Source organism: Ictidomys tridecemlineatus, chromosome 3 (genome assembly GCF_052094955.1).
Source record: "Ictidomys tridecemlineatus isolate mIctTri1 chromosome 3, mIctTri1.hap1, whole genome shotgun sequence".
In the NCBI taxonomy this organism is placed as follows: domain Eukaryota; kingdom Metazoa; phylum Chordata; class Mammalia; order Rodentia; family Sciuridae; genus Ictidomys; species Ictidomys tridecemlineatus.
This window is the reverse complement of record NC_135479.1, coordinates 104675319-104683445: the sequence shown is the minus strand read 5'-3', so window position 1 is coordinate 104683445 and position 8127 is coordinate 104675319. Positions and strand designations below refer to the sequence as shown.

The window sequence follows — 8127 nt, the reverse complement described above, 5'->3', positions numbered from 1 at the left end:
GGGTCTCAGTCCTTGACAGGGACAGTGTTCTCTGGGGAAGATATTGCTTCTGGTGATAGGATGCTGTCCCAAGAGCAGCTGAAGGGTGAGACCCAGAATGAGGGGCATTCACCCAGTTATACTTAATCCTCATCTTTGCCTGGACCAATACCTGTCTCACTCCCTCTAAGCTCCAATCATAAGAACCCTGGCCTGGGATGGATTTGACACCTGGCTGCACACTCCCCAGACAATGGAGCCTGGGTTCTTACCCAAGAGCATTTGCTAATTTCAAACTTACTTTGCAACCTCCTAGGTGCCAGAAGTGGCTTTGGTCAGATCCCTCAAGTGTGTTCTGGATCATTCCAGATTACAATATAGCTTTTGCTCTGCCCAGAGTGTCTGCTGTCCAATTTGACTGGTCATCCATGCAGGCCAGACCAGGAGTCGCCCTTTCCAAACCAGGCAAGGGGGTGAGTAGAAGCTGTTGGCATCATTCAGCCTTACCAATCTCACAGGAAAAAAGGAGATGGAGGCCAGCTCTACTGGTTCACTGAAGCTATAGGATCCCAATTGGACAAATGGGCACATGGTGCTCTTTCAGAAAGTTTCTTTATACCTTCAGACCTGGTCCAAAGCTGCACAGAGCACAACAGTGAAACCAGAAATTGGCAAAGGACTCTGAACATGGTAGGTGTTTTGCAAGGTCCAGATATACTCTTGGGACACTTGAAGGTTTATCTATGCAGCTGGAAGTCAGTCTTCGCTCTCTTTATTTCTCTCATTTTTGCTGCTGCTATTCATGGAAAAAAAAAAGAAACTCAGCTTTTCCTTCTCTGCTTTTTCTATGTATTTCCATTCATCTCAGCCTTCTTTTTCTCCTCAGGATCTCAACTGTGTTCAACCAGGTAGGCCAGAACATGTGCTCACTGGATCCACCAACCTGTGTGTAAGGAATCATTGGTACCCCAGGCATCCACACCTACCTCTTCCTAATTTTAGAAGGTCTAAATCATCTTCTACTTTGTTCATCCTGATACCACGCAAAATTTCTCTTCACAATTTTGATTTGTAGCCTCTTGAACATGATTTGATGTTTTTTCTGCCACCAAGAGTGGCTAACTTCTCACCTGAAGACACATGCAAAACCCTGGGAGGAGATCAGTTCAAAAATTGGAAGAATCCCACTGGGCATGGTAGTGCACACCTATAATCCCAGTGGCTCAGGAGGCTGAGATAGGAGAATCTCAAGTTCAAAGCCAGCCTCAGCAAAAAAGTGAGGCACTAAATAATTCAGTGAGTCTTGTCTCTAAATAAAATATAAAAGATGGCTGGGGATGTGACTCAATGGTTAAGCACCTCTGGGTTCAATCCCTGGTACCACCAAAAAAGAATTGGAAGAATCCTTTTCTCCCAACACCACTAAAACCAAGAGATACAGCCTGAGGCACAAAAAATTTATTTAGCTAGCATCAAGAGGAAGCCCATACATCTTGTGGTACCTGTGTAAGCTGAGGCTAGTAAATGGGAGGATGGCAGGTTCCAAATGATCCTTGGAAGCCTCACAAGACTCTGTTTCATAAAGGGCTAAATCTGGTCCAGGCCCCTTGGTGGCTGGTGCAGTGTGGTGACCCTTTGTAAACTTGTGCACACAGTGCTGTAAGTGGTATAGACCATGCAAGCCTCAGCCCTGGTGGCTATACACAGTACTACACTTCTTTTGATGTGTAAAGTCACAGAGAAACATGAGTGGATAATAGAAAATGGCTTTGGAGTAGCAGAAATCAGCAGTTTTGCACAGGTAGCTCTGGGAGATGTTATTTACTATAGTTTATGTGCAGCTGAGACACAATCGAAAAAACAAGATGAGTTTGGTGCTTTGGAAAGTATGAAAACTGCCAGTGAACATGATTTCCCTCTATCAGGAGAAGTAACTGAAATTAGTGACATACTTGAAGAAAACCCAGGGCTTGTGAACAAACCTTATTATGGAGATGGCTGGCCGAGGAAGATGACAAGTGACCTTTTGGAACTGATGACTTAATGAATGGAGAGGCATTTGAGAAATATGTGAAATATATTGATGAATAGAAATAGCACCCTAAATAAACTCATGTGAAATAGCTTCAGTATAGTTGCCATAAGTTAGTGGGAGAGAGAATATTTAAAAAGAAACAACTCTCAACACTGCTACTGAGGGAAGATACTTCCTTAACTTCCCAAGAATTGCAGATAAATACAACAATATGCATTTTTTTACAATTCCTTATGATTTTATAGTAGGCTTTAGGCTCTGGTATTCAGAATTCATGACATTGATCTATAGTTAAAACTACTTTTAAAATTATGGAATCCAAGAACAATCTTGCTATAAGCCTTTATAGTATTGTAACTTGTTTACATCCATCCCTGGATTGGTGTCAAGATACTTAATAATCTTCCCTTTGAAAACAAATTGGGAGTGAAAAAAATTGTTTGTCATACAGTGTCAAAAGAAGAATTCTGTCCTAATTTTGTAATAGGCTGCATTGGTATTATTTTATATAGTGAAGCAACAGATTTGCAGCAAAATAAGAACAAATAAAATATTAAATTTCAAAAATCAAAAGCAAAAAGAGACTGGGGCTGAGAGGCAACAAACTCCTTGTTTTCACCCACCCACCTTCCTTCCTTCCTTCCTTTCTTTCTTCCTTTCTTCCTTCCTTCCTTCTTTCCTTCCTTCCTTCCTTCCTTCCTTCCTTCCTTCCTTCCTTCCTTCCTTCCTTCCTTCCTTCCTTCCTTTAGTTCTTTCTTTTTGTTTCTTTCTTTTTTTGGTGGGGGGTGGAACCAGGGATTGAACTCAAAGGCACTCAACCACTAAGCCACAACCCCAGCCCTTTTTTGTATTTTATTTACAGACAGGGTCTCACTGAGTTGCTTAGGGCCTCTCTGTTGCTGGGGCTGATTTTGAACTCACAATCCTCCTACCTCAGCCTCCCAAGACTTTGGGATTACAGGCATGCACCACTGTGTCCAGCCCATTCTTTCCTTTCTTGAAAGGCAGAATGAGATAAACTTGACTTTTCCTTCTCTTTCTTTTTCTTTCTCTTCCTTCTCCCATGACTTTTAATTTCTCTCAGCCCTTCTTTTTCTCCACAGCGTCCCAGCTGTGTTCCCCAAGAATGAGCCAGAACATCTGCACTTAGGTCAAACTCCAGCCTCTGCTTCTGGAATCGTGGGTACCACAGACTGTCACACCTACCTCGTTCTGATTTGGGAGGTCTAAATTATCTTCCAAATTTTTCCTCCAGATCCCATAAGAACCTTCTCTTTGAATATTTCACTGTCTACTTGAACATGTTTTGATGTTTTTCCAACACCAACCAGAGTAAACATCTCAGCTAAAAAAAATTTTGTGGTACTAGCATCCAGTACATGTTTTTGTTCTGACTGATTTTGTTTCTTTGGCTGCCACTCACTCCTTTGTTCATTCACTTATTTATATCACAGTCCTGGGAATACAATCTCAGACTTCTACACTCCAAGGAAAGCCTCTAGCTCCAGGAGGTGAGCAGTTTGAGCTACAGAGGCTTTGTGTTCCTACAAATATAGCCCCAGGGAATACAGCCTGTTGCACAAAGAATTTGGTTTTCTTCCTTGAACAGGATGCAGACTTCTTTGATACCCATTTTAAAGAAACTTTCCAATGACTAATGTAACTGAGATGGAAGAACATTATCCTGGGCAGCCTAATGAAACCCTGTCTCAAAATAAAATATAAAAGAGCCTGGAGCTACGGGTACTGTGCACCTGAGTTCATTCCTCAGCTTCACAAATCATAAATTTATTTTGTGCTTTCTTTCCTTTCCTCTACTATTCTCTCTTTTCTAGTTTCTCTCTTTAATGCTGCCTTTATTCCAGGAAGAAAAAGAAAGTAGATATTCCCTTTCTGTTTGTCCATAACTTTCTGTTCCTCTTTCCCTTTCTTTTTCTCCTCAGTTTCTCTGCTGTGTTAGCTGAAAACAGGCCTGTAATTCCTGCACTTACATGATCCCCAGCCTCAGCTTCTGAAAAAGCTGCTACTACAGGCTGCCACTCCTGTTGCTGACACCCCAACCTACCACACATATATTTTTCTGGCATCATCAGTAGTTAAATTCTCAACTAGCAAAAAAAAAAAAATTACAGATTACTAGCATCCCATAAAATTTTTTGCCTTATATTGTTTTCTGGTTGTCAGTAATTCATTCACTAATTTATACTGCAGTTCTTTGACTTCATTCCTAGGCATCACACATTCCAGGGAATGACTCTACCACTGAGCTCCATCCCCAGCCATGAGAGTTTAATACCTCAAGATAGAGGAAACTCAAAGTTCTCCAAAAGCATGAAGCTTCCAGGAAGAAAGGCAGCATGAAAGAGACATTCAACTTTTCCTTCATGGTTTCTTCCATGACTTTCTATTCTTCTCAGCCTTTTCTTTTCTCCTTAGACTCCTGGTTGTGTTTCTCAAGCTAGACTTCTACAGCTGCATTCATATGTTCCCCGAAACCAAGCTTCTGGAATTGTTGGTAACACAGGCTACCACCCATACCTGATTCTCATTATGGAAAGTTCAAATAATCTTCCAATTTACTTATCCTGATCATGTCCAAACTTTCTCTTCACAGATTTGACTTATGTCTTCTTGAATACACTGTGATACTTCTTCTGACACCAACCACAGTTAACCTGTTAGAATAAAATATTTCAGGTTACAAGTATCCCACAAACATTTTTAATTTGCTTTATTTTTTGGTTGCCATCCATTCATTTATTTATGTAGAATCCTGAGAATCTAAACCCAGGAATAACACATTCCACAGACAGGTCCTACCCCTGACCCCACTTCCCAATCCCTGGGAGGTTAGCACTTCAAGAGACACAAGATCCAGCATTCCCCTACAATGCTAAGCTCATGATAGAAAACTAGATGCATGCTGAATTTGTTTATTCCACTTAAAGGTGAAGTCCAGATACGCATCTTTGTACTTAAATAAATGTCCCAGTGACTAGGGAGTCTGAGGCTGAAGAATATGGGGATGGCATATTGAAAATACCCTGGGCAGAACCTGTCTCAAAATAAAAATCAAAGAGACAGGGACTGCAAAGGATCATGAACCCCTATTAATCCTCAAATATTAAAAAAAATTGTTCTCTTTTTTTATTCCCTCTTCCACCCAATTTTTCCTTAGTTCTCTCTTTTGTGCTACTGTGCTACTTTTCTTTTCTGGAAGAAGGATAAGAGAGAGAGAGAGAGAGAGAGAGAGAGAGAGAGAGAGAGAGAGAGAGAGAGAGAGAGAGAGAAAGAAAGAGAGAGAGAAAGAGAGAGAGAGAAGAGAGATAGAAAGAGAGAGAGACAAGGAGAGAAAGAAGAAATGAGAGAGAGAGAGAGAGAGAGAGAGAGAGAGAGAGAGAGAGAGAGAGAGAACCAAGATTATAAATGCACATTTGTACATGGTTGTGGCAAAACAGTGAAACACCTGCCATGCTTGTGCAAGATCTTGGCTTTGATATCATTTAGTGTACACACACACACACACTCACAAAAAATGCATGTATTTCAATATAATATTTTATCACCACACCTGTGGAATGCATTGTAGTATTTTCATATTTCTCACATGGTAAGAAATTAAAAATGTAGTATTGATTATTAGTTTTTTCTAAACTGAGACATCAGCCATTACTTAAAATTATTTTAAGTCCTTTCTAAAAACTTCAGAAGAACTCTCTTGAGTATATTGTTCCCCCTTGTGATGTACACAATATGGACACAGATCCTGCTTTTTTGGTATGTCTCTATCTAAAACCTCAGAGAGGGCTGGGATTGTGGCTCAGTGGTAGATTGCTTGTCTAGCACATGTGAGGGCCTGGGTTCCATCCTCAGCACTACATAAAAAGAAATAAACAAAATAAACGTATTGTGTTCAACTACTTCTAAAAAAATAAATTTTTGAAAACCCCTCAGAGTAAGAAAATTTGCATGTAATATGTGATATAGTGAAAAAATTTGGGATTTTCAATCATGCATAGTTGATTCTGAATTCTATCTGGTCTGCTTAATAACTGTGAATATTCAAACACGTTTCTTTTCTTCAAATCATTATATAAGCTTCATGTATAAAATAGGGTAGAATGATATAGAGTGCATGATATCAGCAATTATCCCTTCTTTCCTATACTTATAAACTAGATTTTTCATCTTCATTAGTTAAAATGCAGAATCTGTTTCCAAGTCCTTAGATCTAATATTTTTTCTTTCCTTTTTATGGAGGGGGTTGGAGTACCAGGGATTGAACTCAGCAGCGCTTGGCTAAGGAAGCCACATCCCCAGCCCTATTATATATTTTATTATAGACAGGGTCTCACTAACTTTCTTAGTTCCTCAGCATTGCTGAAGCTCATTTTTAACATTTATAACAACCCTCCTGCCTCAGTCTTCTGAGCCTCTTTGATTACAGTCATGCACCACTGTGCTTGACATTTTTTTATTTATTGTGACTCATAGGAACTGTAAAGATGAAAGTGAATACTATGGTACCTACACTCAAAAAGTCTTGATTTTTTTTGATTTTACTTTTCAAACCCTGCTATGTCCAAAATTGCAAGCCTACATTAGAGGAGGAGTTATCAAAGTAGTGAATCAAGTTGCCCCTCTGAAATTCAGCAGCCATCAGCTAACTGTTTCTACCAGAAAAACCCAGATAAGACCAGCATGAATTAATAAACCAGCCCAATCATGATCTAATAAGCTCTAGAGTGACTCACCCACCAATTATAATTGGAAACCAAAATTCTGTCACATATTTTTAGAAAATTCTGTGGAAAAAAGCAGTTGCCTTATTGTTAATGTTTTGCTTTTTTTCTAAGTAAAGTGTGGATGTTTATTGAGATGTTCTTAACTTATGCAGACATATATACATCAGATTGATGCTAAAACTCTCACAGTACCTTATACCAAGCGAGAAAATGATATCACAGCCTAGGCACTAGGACAAAGGCTAAGTTGCAAAATAAGATGTTTTTCTATAATATATTTAAGTTTTAGACTCAAGAATGTGAAAAGATATACTGAAATGAGACCTCCAACTCCTGTGATTCTCTCTTCCCTTTATGTTGTCTGACATCTGAAAGGGAAATAAATCTGTGTCTAGCATTTGATTAGAAAAATCATTATCTTCTGGATCCTGTCTTTTTTGGTCTTCCTTCTCTTTCTGAGGGCAGTGCCTCTCTTGCTGTTTGGTTTTGCAGAAAAGCATTGATTAAAAAGTGTATCACCACACCTCTTGTATAAAATGCAGGGGTCCAGGCTCTTTAACTCCCCAAGGTCAGAGGAGCCATAGCTCTCAAAATGGAATGTGACCACTATGAACTAAGATGTGCTGGAGTCTTCAAATAGAGGGAGTTGTGAGGATGTAGTTCTAAATATATATGTATTCTTCATTAGTAACTTTATATTTGTCACATAATAATAGTACTCTTAATATATTAATTTTTTTTGGTTATAATAAATTTCAACTATGTCTTTTATTTATTTATTTTTGTATATACTAAAAAAGTTAAAACTATACCTGTGCCTAACATATTATTTGTTTTGGACATTAGGAGAATGCATCCCAGTTGAGAGCTCCAACTGCCTTTTCAGAAAATAGATCAGAAAAGTTAAATAAAAGAAAATTATTGCCCAGTATATTGTTTCCAATAATGAACAATACGTGTGCATATAATTCATATATTGATATCATCCTATATAAAAGACTAAATTTAAATATTCTACTGCCAGGCTAGACTCCATCACTTTAGGAAAAACTGGCCTTCAAAAAAAGCTGCTATCTGTACTCAATTCTAATCGCCTTAAAATAAAAGTCAAGTAAATGCACCGAAGAACCTGCCTATTTTGACTCATTCTGGCCGCATTTGTTCTTGGAGTAGATGCCATCTACTGTCATTTGGAGAGTAGGTTCAGTGGATTCAGACTAAGAGGGCAGCAGTTTTCAATCAGGTGCTCTTGGATGATAATTGTTCAATCCAACATATGATAAATGCAAAAGGCATAACTTACACTCTCTGATTGAGCTTTAATTTCTGGTGCATGCCATTCTTTCATATTCATTTCTAGGTTTCCTT

General features: G+C 38.8%; 1 pseudogene; it reads left to right on the top strand.

The window, feature by feature from the left end:
• The first annotated feature begins 1654 nt into the window (after positions 1-1654).
• On the top strand, positions 1655-2023 carry LOC144375716 (glycine cleavage system H protein, mitochondrial pseudogene; annotated as a pseudogene).
• The last annotated feature ends 6104 nt before the right edge of the window (positions 2024-8127 follow it).